At 41.9% G+C, this 17,315-nt stretch overlaps 1 protein-coding gene and 1 long non-coding RNA gene across 2 annotated transcripts in view; both read right to left on the bottom strand.

The window, feature by feature from the left end:
* MYO3B (myosin IIIB) overlaps nt 1-17,315 on the bottom strand; it is a 375,922-nt gene that overhangs the window by 286,334 nt on the left and 72,273 nt on the right.
* Nucleotides 13,527-14,400, bottom strand: LOC118898189. Its single transcript, XR_005020632.1, has 3 exons — nt 14,374-14,400; nt 13,960-14,002; nt 13,527-13,572 (listed from the first exon to the last, which is right to left on the bottom strand). It is a non-coding gene; the product is annotated as an uncharacterized LOC118898189 (long non-coding RNA).

Raw genomic sequence — 17,315 nt, 5'->3', positions numbered from 1 at the left:
ATGCTAATATGTTTATTTGTCTTTCTAAAAATAGATACCCAGTTGTCTAGGTCCTGCAATTCCATAGTGGTTAAGAAAATAAACACCATGGTTACATCACAAATTAAATATAGAGAGCACCTCCATGTATAGTTTACATACATTTGCAGATATGTGGGTATAAAATCCCCACACCACATAAGGCACTGGGGAACTTGACAGCTTTAAATATAACTAGAATTCAGACAATAATAGTAGGTAAACATGGCCCCCAAATTGCAGGTAGGCATGATTTCCCTGGCTAACAGATGGCAGTGATCTCAACAGGCCTCTAAACTCCAGGAAAGGTGGTTAGCTCAGTGGTCTGCATGGACCACATGGAGCTGCCAAGTAAAATATTCAGAAAAGTCTCCCGTATGCTTAGCTAATTGCCAATAAGCATTTCCTCTCCTTCCCACCAGCCTTCCATGCAGGGTTTGCTTTGATGGCATTTTGTCTATTGGTTTAGATCAAAATTAGATCACAATTTAAAAACTGGTTTACTAACCACCAGAAGCAATTCCTTTGTCACTGAGGTTGGAACCCTTCCCTAGATGTGAGACAACATTTACCCACATTTGGTCAGGGATTTCTTTGTTCAGTAATATACTAAACAGGCATAGTAAGCTCCTACTGAAGGCAAGGGGTCATTAAATATCAGAGGTGCCGTCCTTGCACTCTAACTGCTTACAGATTAATCACAGATAAGTAAATGGACCACTACAAAATGCTGTCTGGGTGTCCCAGCTGGATGGGTCAGAGAAGGATGCTGTGTCGAATTTTTGGCTCCCTGCTATCATTTCATCCTATCCCAGACCACGTACAGAGGTAATTAGTATCATGAAATCACAGCAAACTCTACTCCCCAGAAACATCTGTGACAGTGAAAAAAATGAACACCTAAAGAAATGTGCATCTTAGGATACTTATTATGTGAGTGATGGAAACGATGGAGAAGAAGGTATGCAAAGGAATGAGACAGCCTTAGGTACAAGAGAAGATAATCCTGTGCCAAAACAATATTGAAAAATAAGAACAAAGTTAGAGGACTCACACTTCCAAACTTCGAAACTTACTACAAAGCAATGGTAATCAAAACAGTGTGGTACTGGCATAAGGACAGATATATAGACAAAAGAAATAGAATTGAGAATCCAGAAATAAACCCATACATCTATGGCTGATTGATTTTCAACAAGGATGCCAAGACCATTTAATGGGGAAAAAAACAGTCTCTTCAACAAGTGATGCTGGGACAACTGGATTTCCACATGCAAAAGTACTGACCCAGAACTCACACCAAATACAAAAATTAACTCAAATGAATGCACAATCTAAATTTAACAGCTAAAACCAGAGAACTCTTAGAACAGAACAAAGGAGTAAATATTCATGACCTTGGATTTGGCAATGGATTCTTAGATATGATACTACAAGCACAAGCAACAAAAGGAAAAAAAAGATGAATTGTGCTTCATAGGACACCATCAAGAAAGTAAAAACACAACCCACAGAATGGGAAGAAATATTTCCAAATCATATATCAGATAAGGACCTAGTATCCAGAATGTATTTTAAAAAAAAACTCTTACTACTCAACAATAAAAAGATAAACAGTTAACTTAAAAAATAGGCAAAGAACTTGAATAGACATTTTCCCAGAGAAAATATACAAATGGCCAACAACCACATGAAAATATGTTCAACATCATTAGTCATTTGGAAAATGCAAGTCAAAAGCACAATTAGGTACCACTTCAGACCCACTAGGATGGCTGTATTTTTAAAATGGAAAATAAGAAGTGTTAGAGGGGATGTGAAGAAATTGGAATCTACAGGCATACCTCATTTTATTGCACTTTGCAGATACTGAATTTTTTTTTTTTTTTTTTTTACAAATTGAAGGTTTGTGGCAACTCTGTGCTTTTCCAACGGCATTTGCTCACTTCGTGTCTCTGTGTCACATTTTGGTAATTTTCGCAATATTTCAAGCTTTTTCATTATTACCCTGCTTGTTATGGTGATCTGTGATCAGTGATCTTTGATGTTACTACTGTAATTGTTTTCAGGCATCATGAACCGCGCCCACATAAGATGACGAACTCGATCTGTAAATTCTGTGTATGTTCTGACTGCTCCACCAACCATTCTCTACCTCTCCTTGGGCCTCCCTATTCCCTGAGACACGACAATATTGAGATTAGGCCAATTAACAACCCTATAATGGCCTCTACGTGTTCAAGTTAAAGGAAGAGTTGCACATCTCTCGCTCTAAATGAAAAGCTAGAAATGATTAAGCTTAGTGAGGAAGGCATGTGGAAAGTTGAGACAGGCCAAAGGCTAGGCCTCTTGTGCCAAACAGTTAGCCAGGTTATGAATGCAAAGGAAAAGTTCTTGAAGGAAATTAGGAGTGCTACTGCAGTGAACACACGAATGATAAGAAATTGAAACAACCCTATTGCTGATATGGAGAAAGTCTGAGTGGTTTGAATAAAAGATCAAACCAGCCACAACATTCCCTTAAGCCAAAGCCTGAGCCAGAGCAAGGACTTAAGTCTCCAATTTTATGAAGGCTGAGAGAGGTGAGGAAGCTGCAGAAGAAAAGTTTGAAGCTAGCAGAGGTTGGTTCATAAGGTTTAAGAAAAGCAGCCATCTCTGTAACACAAAAGTGCAGGGTGAAACAGCAAGTGCTGGTGTAGAAGCTGTAGCAAGTTATCCAGAAGATCCAGCTAAGATAATTAATGAAGGTGGAAACATCAAACAACAGATTTTCAATGTAGACAAAACAGCCTTCTATTGGAAGAAGATGCCATCTAGGACTTTCATTGCTAGAAAAGACTTTCATGGCTAGATGTGGCCTCTGACTATATTTGAATTTGTGGTCCCTTCTAAAAGAACAAGCTTGTTTGGGTGGCTTTTGGTGTTGTCTTTCTTGAAGGCTGGGGAAGGGAGGAGTGTGATAGCCTAATTGGGAAAGGTCTGTAGGAATGTGAGAAGGGGTCATTAACCATAATACAGAACTAAGATGGTATTTTTCATACTTCAAGGAATAAAAGGATTCTTGAGAGAAGGATGAGAAATGAAATCAACATGAGTGTCTGAACCCAGCCCCTTGGACTCTGAAGCCCAGAGACCGACATACACCCAGAGTATGCCCAGCACTAAAGATCCTGTCTGCGATCAAGGAGAAGGAAGCATGATCCCTACACAAGTCAAGATTGTTGCGGGAGCAGTGATTTCTGTACATCCACTGTTGTAAATATTGGTGGGAGAGTGAGATCTATTCCCACCAGGCCCAGGGAGGTGCCTTTGTGCAGACACAGAGAAGGGAAATGTCCATGCCTTACCCTCAGCAACATGGCTACAAAAATAATTACAGGAGACAATGATTTCTTTGACTTTTGCTTTCAGGTTTCTGAATGCCAGAAAGGCCTCCACAGGGCACCGCGTACAGCAATTACAGCATCCCCTTGCAATGTTGCTGGAATAGAACATTCACATTTTCTCAGAAACTGAGAATAGTCTATTATCACTGTATGTTCTGAGACAATGGGGTTCAACAGGGCAAACAAAAGACTGGAAATAGGAGGCCAGTACATTTAAATCACTGCCCTAGCCATTCACTCAATAAATATTTATCGAGTACTCATTGTGAGCCAGAGCAGGCACATAAAAAAATGACTTCCCATTTTCAGTTGAGACAAACCATTCCCTCCACCTGTGACACAAAGTGTCTTGCCCTCACAATTCAAGGCCATGTAGGGGGATGGGAAGCCTAAATTAATGGGATTTGACAGCTTTAGAGTCATACATGCCACTGATACGCAATGAATTCTCTATCATATTGATAATAGGAAGAAAGGTACATTGGGAAGAAAACTGACTCCCTGAACAGATCATTTTAATTTTCTCACATTAAAGGCGTAATTCACCACCTGTTTCTGAGCACCCTATTCTGTAGTGAAAGTACATATGCCTTTTCAAGTCACTGGTCAAGAGAAAAGCAGAGAATGTTGTGATCAACCTAAAATAAAAGACCTGGTAAATCACAGGGATTTTAAAATGGAAGAAAGATTATATCACCTGTGAATGAATGAGTGTAAAAGAAATGTTTTCCCCATTTCCATTTGCCTGAGAACACACAGAGCTACTTGCAAAAAACAATAAACATAATAATTGAAAAACAGTTTTTTTAATAGATTATTCAAATGTACAAAATGTACGTGGGTACCTAATGACTCTTCATGTACTAAGATGACATCACAGACCCAACTAGAGAAGAACCTGGATTTGTTTTCCCCCAAATGGTCATCTGTCCATGCTGTCACTTGGCATCCAGACATGTAATGGCGGATGGGCTAATGTGGGGTCAGAACTGCAGAAGTCCTCCCATATCACATGAGGACCACATCCCTGGCCTTGGGGTCATGAATGCAGTGCTCCAGCCAACTGAACTCTACTTGACAAGGACATTTTGAAAATCACAAGCCAAACTAATGGCCAGTATTTCCAAGGTTAGACTGTTTGAGTTTGAACTTCCCCACCACACACACACACACACACACACACACACACACACACACACATAAACTGTGTATGTACACCCATGGAGTTCATAAAATAATGAAGAAAGGCTTCACATGGCTCTGACTTGGAAGTTCTAAATGCTGTGGAAGCATGCCCAAAATAAGTCATTAGAAACTGCCATATGCAAATGTTTTGTGATACTCTTCCCACTGAGAGGTGGGGTCTATGCCCCTATTAATAAGTGGGATCCATGCCCTCACCCCTTGAATCTGGGCCAGCTCTGTGACTACTTTGATCAACAGACTCTTGCAAAAGTGATGTAGTGCCAGTTTGGGAAACCAGACCTTAAAAGAATGGCAGCCTTCACCTCCCGTCTCTTGAAACACTTGCTCGTAGAGCCTTGAACAGCCATGCAGATAACTTCCCTGCTGCAGAGACCACATGCATAAGGAAAGGGGTTCAACTGAGCCCAGGCTTCCAGACATTCCCACCAAGGCACAAGGCATGCAAGTGAAGCCATCTTGGACCCTGCAGACTGGACCAGTTACCAGCAGAATATCACTGGGTAACCCCAGGTTATGTCATGTGAAATAAAAGAATCACTCAACTGAACTCTGCTCAAATTCCTAGCCCCAAAACCATGAAATGTAATAAAATGTTTGTTGTTTTAACCCACGAAGGTTTGGGGTAATTTGTTACGCAACAATAAATATATGGAACAAAAGCTTACAGGATCTCAGGGCTGGGACTACTTGAGTGATGGGCAAGGGGAAAGTCTCCTAGGAAGGTATTAATTAGCAGACAGAGGGAAGTCTGTATCTCTTTCCCCCCATTATTACTAAAGTCTTGATATAATGCTTGGTGTCAAGGTTAGGAAACGAGAAGTACAAGGGTTGGACCAGGACTAAATAATCTTCAGTTCTAGTCTGAAGGAAACTGCCTCTGACATTATCATTGCCACATTCTACTGTGAATAGCCTCTGGAAGAGTAAATGTGGGAAAACAGCCAGAAATATATTGGAAAAAAAGTGAGGATTCACCCTGCCAGCTAAAAAAATGTACTGTAAAGTAATTAAAACAGTATGGTACTGTTTTAAACACGGAACAGAATAGAAAGGGCAGAAACAGACCCATATATATGTGATATTTCAGTGTGGGATAAATAGACATTTCACTGGAAAAGGATGAACTATCCTTAACAATGGTAGAGAATGGAGGATATGTCCTATGGTATTAGGACAATAGGTTATTCACATTTTAATAAATCTAATTATATCCTTACTTGAATTAATCATAAAATAAGTTCCAGATGGACTAAAAATCTAAATAACTAAAAATCTAAATATTTCTATTATCTAAATACATGACCTCAAATGATAACATAAAGAATACTTTTAAAATCTTGAGATAGGAAAGAGCTTCATGAGCATGATATAAAATTCAAGAGCCATCAATGGAAAAGTTGTCAGATTTAATTACATTAAAATTTCAAATTCTGCACAGAAAAAATACATTAAACAAAATCAGAAAGCCAAAAGAAAACTTGGAAAAAAGTACCTGCGACACATAACAGTCAAAGGGTTAAGAGCCATAATATAAGCATCTACAAATTCCTAAGAATATATAAAAACCCCAGTAGAAAAATGGATGAAAAACATCAACAAGCAATTCACTTAGATGGAGTGCAAATGGCCAAAAACATACAGAAATATGTTCAAATCTACCAATAACCAGAGTAATGAAAGTAAGATATAATTTTACCTACCATGTTGATAAGAATTTTGAAGACTGAGAATATCCAGTGTTAATAAAATGCAAAGAGATGGGTATTCTCACACTGTTGGAGGAAAATATAAATGGACACAGCCATCTTTTAGAACAACTCGGTCATATGTGTTAATATTAAAAATAAATATATCTTTTGACTCACAGGTTCCACTTTTTACTAACTATCCCACAGAAATGCACAGATACACAAATATCTACACAATGATATTCACGGAGGCACTGTCTATAAGAGCAACAAAAAAGAGAAACATCCAAAATATTCATCTCTAAGGGAAAAGTTAAATACATTATAAAACTTCTGTACTACAGGACACAACAGAGCCATTTTAAAGAATAGGTTGGTCTATATAAGACCTGACAAGGAAAGATACCTTTGATGAAATTGCTAAGTGAAAAAAAAAAAAGTTAGTAAAATACAAATGGTATGATCATATTTTGGTGAAAAAGCAAACTTACAAAAGTGTGTGTGTATATAAATATATATTAGTATGTGCACAAGAAAAATCTAGGGGTGCACAAACACATAAATACATACATACATACAAGAGAAAACAGAAAATGTCTGAGATTATATAAACCAAGCTGTAGTCAGGAGCTACCTCTAATAGAGAGATTTACAGTACTTAGTATCTCACAATCTTTTTATAACAAGGACCTAATCATAGTCCTTTTATAATAGAAAAACCAATCAAACAATAAAGTGATCAAAAAGGTTTAGCATTGGGTCAAACTATCTGCTTTTTGTAATTGCATCATGACACCAAAGCTGCCTTCATCCTTGCCTCATAGTCAATACCTCTCCATTTTAGCTCTTTCTCCTAAAAAATGCTCAACATCTGAGAGATTAACTAGGACCCATTCTCTAAAGCAGTGATCTCATTGAGAGAGAGTGAAAAATTTAAAACGAAACACGCTTCATGCTCTCCAGATAATACCCTTTCCCCTACCCCTGTCATGGGCTTTTACTAGGATGAACTTCACAACTACGGAAAGTCCCTCCTTTTAGTAGTAGTATATGTTACACCTCTCAGGAGTTTGGAGGCAGGAAGAAGTTTGGGAACCACTGCTGTAAGAACTAGTTAAGTTAGTCCCTTTGAAATCCCATGTTGAAATTGGGGCTGTTCCCACAATGGGAAGTACTATTGATTGAGATTACACAGTCCCAAACACAGCTAGCTCATTTAAATTGTGGAAAACAGATAACTAATTCTGTTTTTATTTAAAATAAGTATTTCCATTCCATATAATTTTTTTTTCCATTTAAAACTCTTCATAATCATGTTAACTAACATTCATATATTAACTCTAAGAGAAAATACCAGGTGGAGTAAGAGTTAAAGAAATACAAGACCACATACAAAATAAGAATTCTATTCACACAATTTCAGCTTCAACTGTTATTCCTCATTGTGCCTATTCCTTTTTTAAAATCAGAAGACTCGTCGATCTCATTCTCTATGGCAGCGTTGTGGGTTAGAGGAATTTTCAGAGCTGCTGAAGGACACATCCAGCTTGGTGGGAAGACTTGCTGATGCCTGCTCCCACACTTGAGTCTTGCTTCAAGGCTTCAGAGAAGTATCCAAAGCTCACAAACACCTACCTGTTTAGAATTTCCCAGTAAGGCTTTAATTTGCCTCCTGCTGCTGGCTCTAATTATCTAGCCAGTGCCTGAGAGGGAAAATTCAGGCTCCTGCTTCCACTCAGCCTAAGTGGCAGTTCTATGTTGCTTGTTTCCTATAGGCTTTCTCCTCTTTTGTGTGTCACAGACCCTGACACACAAAAAGGCCCTGAAATACTGGGTTGGTGTGTCCCCACCATCACCTGCCACGTGACTCTGTACCACACAATCAGGAAACAATTGCTCATGATAACTATCATTTGTTATAGCAAGTAGACTATTGAAGATTAGTCATTGAACCACCTCAGCAACTCCCAACTGCTGTTTTGTTTCTTGATGGAAGCCGGGATTCTGGCGAAGGGCATTCTCCTTAAAGGATTCTGCCTCTTTCCCCTTCTGATCATTTTAAGCGTAAATTGAGTTTAGCAGAAGAGTTTGAATGCAGAAAAATTTCTTAGTAACATTCCACCTTAATTGGACTGTGTTTTGTACCCAGAAGTATCCAAAAATAGGATAATCTATAACCATTATCAATTCAGTTTGAGGGACTATGATTCCCTCAAACTTCAGATAAATCACTTGATGTATAAAGTAACCTAAAATATCAACATCCCCAAATTCGACACCCTAATATGTTATTAGGACTAAGTAATTTATTCAAGTCTAGGATATCTTCATTAGTCAACTAGGATGCTTTTTCCTAGGTCTTCAGTCCCCAAAATAAAACCTGGTTGAGCAGCTGGTGTAGATAATTAAGGGTCCTGTGGTCTTTCCAGTTCAGCTGAGGAAGGGATCACCACACACTGACAAGAAGATTGGTTTAACATTCAGGGAAATTACTCTCATTGCCATCCAGTTGATTCCAGCTCCCCTGTCTGATGGAGCATCTTTCCTAGGCTGAGATGTCTTCTCCACAGGCCGCCTGCACAGATGTAGCCTGCAAGAGTCTGATGTGCCTGCATGCCAGCACCCACCACGGTACATCAACTAACTGAAGAAACCCTCTCTTTGTAATTCAGCACCTCTTCTCCAGATTCGTGTTGAATCTCCAAGAGATGTCACATGTGGAAATCTGGTGCATCTTCACTCTTAGCTAGTTTTGAGATGGAGGACTATAAAAACAAAAACAAACCCTAACTCTTAAGTCTTACCAAATAAGTCATTTAAGATGTAAGGTGCTGAATTTCAAAAGGCAAAAGAATACCCTGATGTCCACCTCACTTTTGTTTTATGAGCACTAGTTGAAGTTGGTTGCCGACTAGATGCGCCAGGATGAAAAGCCAGCAAGAATTGGTTTCAATCTTGTCATTCTTATTGTTTCCTATAGTGCTTGACCCTCTACTTTTTAAACCCCAAAGGTGAATAGAAGAGGAGAAAGAGGTATTCTCACATCTGTAGCACTAAGTCCCTTATTCTGCCACTCTGGCCCAGCCACCAAGTGTCCTTGTTACCAACCTCCCAGGGACACCAGCACCTTCTGCATTACTACTCCCCAGAGGGACATGGTTGGCGGGCAGGGGTTGGCATAAGATATGCCATATGGTAAGGATTTAGAAAATGACATATCCTTAGATTGAGGGTTGGAAATGAGTCTTCTCTTGTGGCCCTAAGCCACCTAGTATGGTAGGAAGTAAGGGAGGTGCTTACATGCAGATTATGACTCCATTCTTTTAATATAGGCCATACCCATATCGGTCCTCTAGCTGACAAGGCACACTATCAAGAACACTGTCCATCCGAGTGTCAGGGGAAAGAGAACATGTAACTCGCTTTTCAAAGGCTTCCACCCAGAAATGTCATGTGTTACCCTCCACTCACATTTCCTTGGCCAAAGCAACTCACATGGTCAGACACAATTTCAAAGGCGTAGGTGAATGCAATCTGACCCTGTGCCCAGACAAAGGGAACTGGGATACTGACCAGCTCTATGCACTCCATACTTCAGAGGGGGTTGAATCAGATGAAACAAGGTATGAAAGTGCTTTAAAAAACTGCAAACGCAACACAACAGTGAGTCCTCTTATTAGTGCATGCCATACCACTGAGAGTATTCAAGACTTTTGCCACACCGAGATTTTATAATCTCATCCTAACAAGGCAAGCACAAATGTTTTTTGATATTCAGGAGATGCTTCCTAGGCTTTTAGATCTCATCAAAGACCCTAGATAATTCTTCCTGTGATCTAGGGATGTACCTTTTTTCCTTACTAGCCTCTCCCACACTAAAAAGCTTTTTACCCTTATTTCTGGAATCCCAGAATTGAGCTCATTTCCATCTATACTCAGTGTCCTGGGAACAAAGGAAAAGAAATGGAAGCTAAACTGCTTGGTTGCAAATTCTGGCCCTAATACTTGTTAGTCATGAAATCTTAGCTAACCTTTCTGAGTCTCAGTTTCCTTCTCTAAAAAGTGGGCATATTAATAGCACCTACTCTGCAAGGGTTTTGAAGGATTAAATGTACATAATAATATGTAAAGTGCTCAGCTCAATGCCTGGCTTACCATAAGCATTCAGTGAATATTTTCCCTTTTCCTTTCTTTTTTTTTTTTTAAGAAAAAAGAAACTTACTGGAAAGTTATTTTAAGGGTCACAGTAGCACTGAAGGTAACTGTTATGTCAGCCAAGCCATTGGCAATGTCCAGGGAACAAGGATGGTCCTAGAAAATGGGACATGAGCCTGCCTCAGTGGATTCATTCATTTAATAAGTTAATCATTCAGGCATTTATTTCCCCTTCTCTCTATTTCAGGCACTGTGCTAGGCCTATAACTCCAGAGATAATTAAGACACTATCCTTCCTTCCATGAGTTCATAATCTAGTAGGGAAAGCAGATACATAAATGTACTGTTCCAGAGCATAAGAAACATTATAAGAGATGTAAATCCTAAGTAGAGCTAGAGGCAGCTCCTAGTCGCCCACCATCCTGAACTCCCATGGCAGGTTATCTTGCTTGAGATTTTATCCTAGAGTTCTAGTCCTTTTGTGTAAGGATTTGCCTCTCTTGTTAAAAAGAAAATAGTCCTGAGGGGAGAACCATATTATTCTCACTTGCTCCCACCTAAGACCAACCGTACCAGGGGTATGATCTGGCTGGTCTCTGGGGAGGGCCGTATCCTCAAATTCCCCTCCCCATTCCCGTCACAGGACCCAATATTTCACTGTCTGAGATTCACTCATTTGGATTACTCTTTAGCCACCTGGGACCTGATTTGGAAATAAAACAAATTACCCCTGGAATGATTGTAATTCTCTGGAAGAAAATTCACAGAGAACAAGCCCTGAAATATATATGGCATATATTTATATCAACACATATACAAATACACACATTTATAAGCCTTCATCAAAATTCTATCAACTCTCCAAATAGTATTTTTAGGACATGATTATCATAATTATTATTTGCTCACCTAATCATTTTTCCTTCATATATTTGTGTCTTTGGTCTCATGATGGCACCTGTGAAAGGCTAGATTTCCTTGTTAAAAGTATGCTCACAAGCTATTCCTCTAGTATTGCTGCTGTGCTAATCATGAACAGCGATTAAATATCTTGCAAGCAATTGTAACGTTTGTCAAACTGATAATGGCAAGAAACAAAGTGAGCCTTTCAGTGTTTTACCAAATGTGCTAATTCCTTATTACGTTATATCATTCTGGAAACTATTTCTATACACAAACCAAGCTGAAATGTGCTCTTTGTTACAAGAATAAAAGAACAAGTTTAAGCTGCTTGCCACCCTGGGGATAATCACAATCACATTAAAATGCAGCTCAATGGCTCATCTTTTGTCTTTCCCCTCTATCAGTCAGTAAATTAATTCCTTTACAGACGTCAATATTCTATTTTTGTAAAAAGTGCCTTTTTTCAATTACTTCCAGAGAAAAGCAGAGTTACTATGGCAATTTCTGAATTTTGCACTCTGCAGCTTTAGACTACCACTGTTTTATAAATGGAAAGCTATAATTTAGCTCAATTCCTTTTGCAAGGTGTAAGGAGAAAAACCACACGTTCTTAACTGTCTGTGGCAACAATGTGGGAGGGGGAATGGGGAATGAATCTTTTCCTAAGGTGAATTTTTATATCCCAGCACCCAGTGAAGGCCTCAGTCATGAAGAATGCCAAATAAGTTTGTTGAAGATGAAGAAGTAGTTGTGTATTCCCCCCGGGACTCCCTCCTATTAATAATCCTACTCAACATGCGAAGGAGACCAATTGGTGCAAAGGTTTTGCACTCCTTTGGGCTATGAAGAGTGGTCTCATGGCCCATGAAGACCCCAATACCTCCCCATTACAGCCCTCTGCTCAGTTCTGTAACCTCCTTTTAATCCCACACAATGCTATCCTGCAGCTTCCCAATACCTGGTTAACAAGAATCTTCTATAATAGGTCTGCTTTAATGTGGAGACATCTAAATAATTCATACTGGAAAGCCCATTCAAACACCCTTCTTATTGTATACCATGTGGGTACAGATGTACCATTAGCCACCAGTGTTTACACAGATGGATAAGTAACATCTTAGCAACTTACATTTCAACTTCAATTTCTACATGGACTGTCCTTTACACATCTCTTCTGCTTTAGACCAATTTCTTCTTTTTGCCACTCCTTACTCTTTCAGCTACTCCTCAGACTGGAAGGACAAAAGAAGTACCCAACCCACACACAGTCCAGTGCTCTGCTCCTCAGAGTAGGAGCTTAGAAATGGGAATAGGGCCGAAATTCTACATGGAAAGATAGGGTCTGCCTCCCACAAGGAAAGACTTCCCACCTTTGGAGGGCCTCTAACAAGTCTTCTTAACCTGGGGCCATGGATGAGCTTCTGAGCATGCACAATCTCTCAAACTAACAGGAAACATTTTATAAATTTTCTAGTCAGAAGGTTATATGAATTTCAGGAGGCTCCTATGACCTCAGGACCCCCAAAATGGGTGAAGCCCATTGGCTTAGCAGAGGTGGGCATCAGATAGAGACTTGGAGTAGACGGCCAGCATTTTTTGGAAAAAAATCCTGAACATACTGAGAAAAAAGAGCTCTCAACAGGGCATTCTATTCGCAGCTAAGTTATTTTTCAAAAATGAAGATGTCTTATAATAAAGACAAATACAAGCCACAGACTTAGAGAACATATTTACAATAAATAAAACAATAAAGAACTAGTATCCATAATCTATAAGACGTTCCCATAAATTAATAAAGACAAATAAAAACCTTTGAAATGCAAGTTGCTAATACCTGTTTAAATTAAAGACGTGCGTATCCAACAACATAGCTGTTCAACTTCTAGGTATGTCCTCCAAACAAATCCTCACTGTACATGTACACAAGAAGACAATTACAATATTGTTTGTAATAACACAGTAGACACGCATAAATAAGAATGTGGATAGATGAGAAATCATCTCAAACCACAGGGTCAACATCACAAAGGGAATGAGAAATCACCTCACACCACACGGCCCACATCACAAAGGGGATGAGAAACCACCTCGCACCAAAGGGCCAGCATCACAAAGGGGATGAGAAACCACCTCACACCACAGGGCCCTCATCACAAAGACTATGATAAACCACCTCACACCAAAGAGCCCACATCACAAAGGGGATGAGAAACCACCTCACACCACAGGCCCCACATCACAAAGGGGATGAGAAACCACCTCACATCACAAGGACCACATCAAACAGGGGATGAGAAACCACCTCACACAAAAGGGCACACATCACAAAATGCAGGAAAAACTACCTCACACCAAACAGCCGCCATCAAAAACAGGAAGAAAAACAACCACAGACCAAAGGGCGCACATCACAAAGGGGATAAGAAACCACCTCACACCACAAGCCCCACATCACAAAGGGGATGAGAAACCACCACACACCAAAGAGCCTTCATCACAAAGGGGATGAGACAACACCTCACACCAGAGGCCACACATCACAAAGGGGATAAGAAACCACCTCACACCATAGGGGTCACATCACAAAGTGGATGAGAAACCACCTCAGACCACAGGGCCAACATCACAAAGAGGATGAGAAACTACCTCACATAAAAGGGCCCACATCAAAGGGGAATGAGAAACCACCGCACAACACAGAGGGCACATCACAAAGTGGATGAGAAACTACCTCAAACCACAGGGCTCACATCACAAAGGGGATGAGAAACCACCTCACACCACAGGGCCCACATCACAAAGTGGATGAGAAACCACCTCACACAAAAGGGGCAACACGACAAAGGGGATGAGAAAGCACCTCACACCAAAGGGGCCACATCACAAAGGTGATGAGAAACCACCTCACACAAAAGAGGCCACATCACAAAGGGGATGAGAAAACACCTCACAACAAAATGGGATGAGAAAACACCTCACACCACAGGGCCCACATCACAAAGGGGATGAGAAACCACCTCACACCACAGGGCCCACATCACAAAAGGGATGAGAAACCACCTCACACCACAGTGCCCACATCACAAAGGGGATGAAAAAGGACCCCACACCACAGGGCCCACATCACACAAGGGATGAGACACCACCTATCAACAAAGGGGCCACGTCACAAAGGAGATGAGAAAACACCTCACAACAAAGGGGCCACATCACAGAGGGGATGAGAAACCACCTCACACCACAGGGGCCACATCACAAAGGGGATGAGAAACCACCTCACACCACAGGGCCCACATCACAAAGGGGATGAGAAACCACCTCACACCACACAGCCCCCCTCATAAAGGGGATGAGAAACCACCTCACACCCAAGAGCCCCCATCAGAAAGGGGATGAGAAACCACCTCAGACCACAGGGCCCACATCACAAAGGGGATGAGAAACCACCTCACAAAAAAGGGTGCAAATCACAAAGGGGATGAGAAACCACCTCACACCACAGGGCCCACATCACAAACGGGATGAGAAACCACCTCACACCACAGGGCCCGCATCACAAAGGGGATGAGGAACCACCTCACACCACAGGGCCCGCATCACAATGGGGATGAGAAACCACCTCACACCACAGGGCCCGCATCACAAAGGGGATGAGGAACCACCTCACACCACAGGGTCCACAACACAAAGGGGATGAGGAACCACCCCACACCACAGTGCCCACATCACACAAGGGATGAGACACCACCTATCACCAAAGGGGCCACGTCACAAAGGAGATGAGAAAACACTTCACAACAAAGGGGCCACATCACAGAGGGGATGAGAAACCCCCTCACAACACAGGGCCCGCATGACAACGGGGATGAGGAACGACCTCACACCACAGGGCACACAACACAAAGGAGATAAGAAACCACCTCACACCACAGGGCCCACATCACAAAGGGGATGAGAAACCACCTCACAACACAGGGCCCACATTAAAAAGAGGATGAGAAAGCACCTCACTCAAAAGGGCCCACATCACAAAGCAGATGAGAAAACACCTCATGCCACAGGGCAAGCATCACAAAGGGGATGACAAGCCACCTCAAACCAACGGGGCCACATCACAAAGGGGATGAGAAACCACCTCACACCAAAGGGGCCACATCACAAAGGGGATGAGAAACCACCTCACACCAAAGAGCACCCATCACAAAGGGGATGAGGAACGACATCACACCACAGGGCCTCTTGACACAGGGGATAAGAAACCACCTCATAACACAGGGCCACATCACAAAGGGAATGAGTAACCACCTAACACCACAGGGCCCACATCACAAAGGGGATGAGAAACCACCTCACACCACAGTGCCCACATCACAAAGGGGATGAGAAACCACCCCAAACCAGAGGGCCCACATCACAAAGGGATGAGAAACCACCTCACAGCAAAGGGGCCACATCAGTCAGGGGATGAGAAACCACTTCACATGAAAGAGTCTGCATCACAAAGGGGATAATAAACCACCTCACACCAAAGGGTTGAGAAACCATGTCACACCACAGGGCACACATCACAAAGCGGATGAGGAAACACCTCACACCACAGGGCGCACATCACAAAGGGGATGAGAAACCATATCACACCAAAGTGGTCACATCACAAAGGGGTTGAGAAACCACCTCACACCACAAGGTACACATCACACAGAGGAAGAGAAACCACATCACACCAAAGTAGCCACATCACAAACGGCTTGAGAAACCACCTCACACCACAAGGTACACATCACAAAAGGGATGAGAAACCACATCACACCAAAGTGGCCACATCACAAAGGGGTTGAGAAACCACCTCAAACCTCAGGGCGCACATCACAAAGGGGATGAGAAATCACTTTACACCAAAGGGCTCACATTACAAAGAGGATTAGAAACCACCTCACAGCAAAGGGCCCACATCACAAAGCAGATAAGAAACTACTTCACACCAATGAGACCTCATCACAAAAGGGATGAGAAACCACCTCACACCAAAGAGCCCGCATCACTAAGCGGATGAGAAACCACCTCACACCAAAGGGGCCACATCACAAAGGGAATGAGGAACGACATCACACCACAGGGCCCCATTACAAAGGGGAGGAGAAACAAAACCACACCACAGGGCCCCATTACAAAGGGGAGGAGAAACAAACTCACACCACAGGGCCCGCATCACAACGGGGATGAGGAACCACCTCACACCACAGGGCCCACAACACAAAGGAGATAAGAAACCACCTCACACCACAGGGCCCACATCACAAAGGGGATGAGAAACCACCTCAAAACACAGGGCCCACATTACAAAGAAGATAACAAAGCACCTCACTCAAAAGGGCCCACATCACAAAGCAGATGAGAAACCACCCCATGCCACAGGGCAAGCATCACAAAGGGGAAGACAAGCCACCTCAATGATGAGATGAGAAACCAACGGGGCCACATCACAAAGGGGATGAGAAAATACTTCACACAACAGGGCCCACATCACAAACGGGATGAGAAACGACCTCACACCACACGATCCACATCACAAAGGGGATGAAAAACCACCTCAAACTACAGGGCCCACATCACAAAGTGGATGAGAAAACACCTCACGACGAAGGTGCCACATCACAAAGAGGATGAGAAATCACTTCACACCACAGGGCCCACATCACAAAGGGGATTAGAAACCACCTCACACCACAGGGCCAACATCACAGAGTGGATGAGAAACCACCTCATGCCACAGGGCCCACATCAAAAGGGGGATGAGAAAACACCTCATACCACAGGGCCCACATCAAAAGGGGGATGAGAAAACACCTCATACCACAGGGCAAACATCACAAAGGGGATGATAAACCACCTCAAAACAACGGGGCCACATCACAAAGGGGATGAAAAACCACTTCACAACACAGGGACCACATCACAC

This window comes from Balaenoptera musculus, chromosome 7 (genome assembly GCF_009873245.2).
Source record: "Balaenoptera musculus isolate JJ_BM4_2016_0621 chromosome 7, mBalMus1.pri.v3, whole genome shotgun sequence".
Taxonomy (NCBI): domain Eukaryota; kingdom Metazoa; phylum Chordata; class Mammalia; order Artiodactyla; family Balaenopteridae; genus Balaenoptera; species Balaenoptera musculus.
The sequence above is the reverse complement of the archived record's forward strand: the minus strand, read 5'-3'. Positions and strand labels throughout refer to the sequence as shown.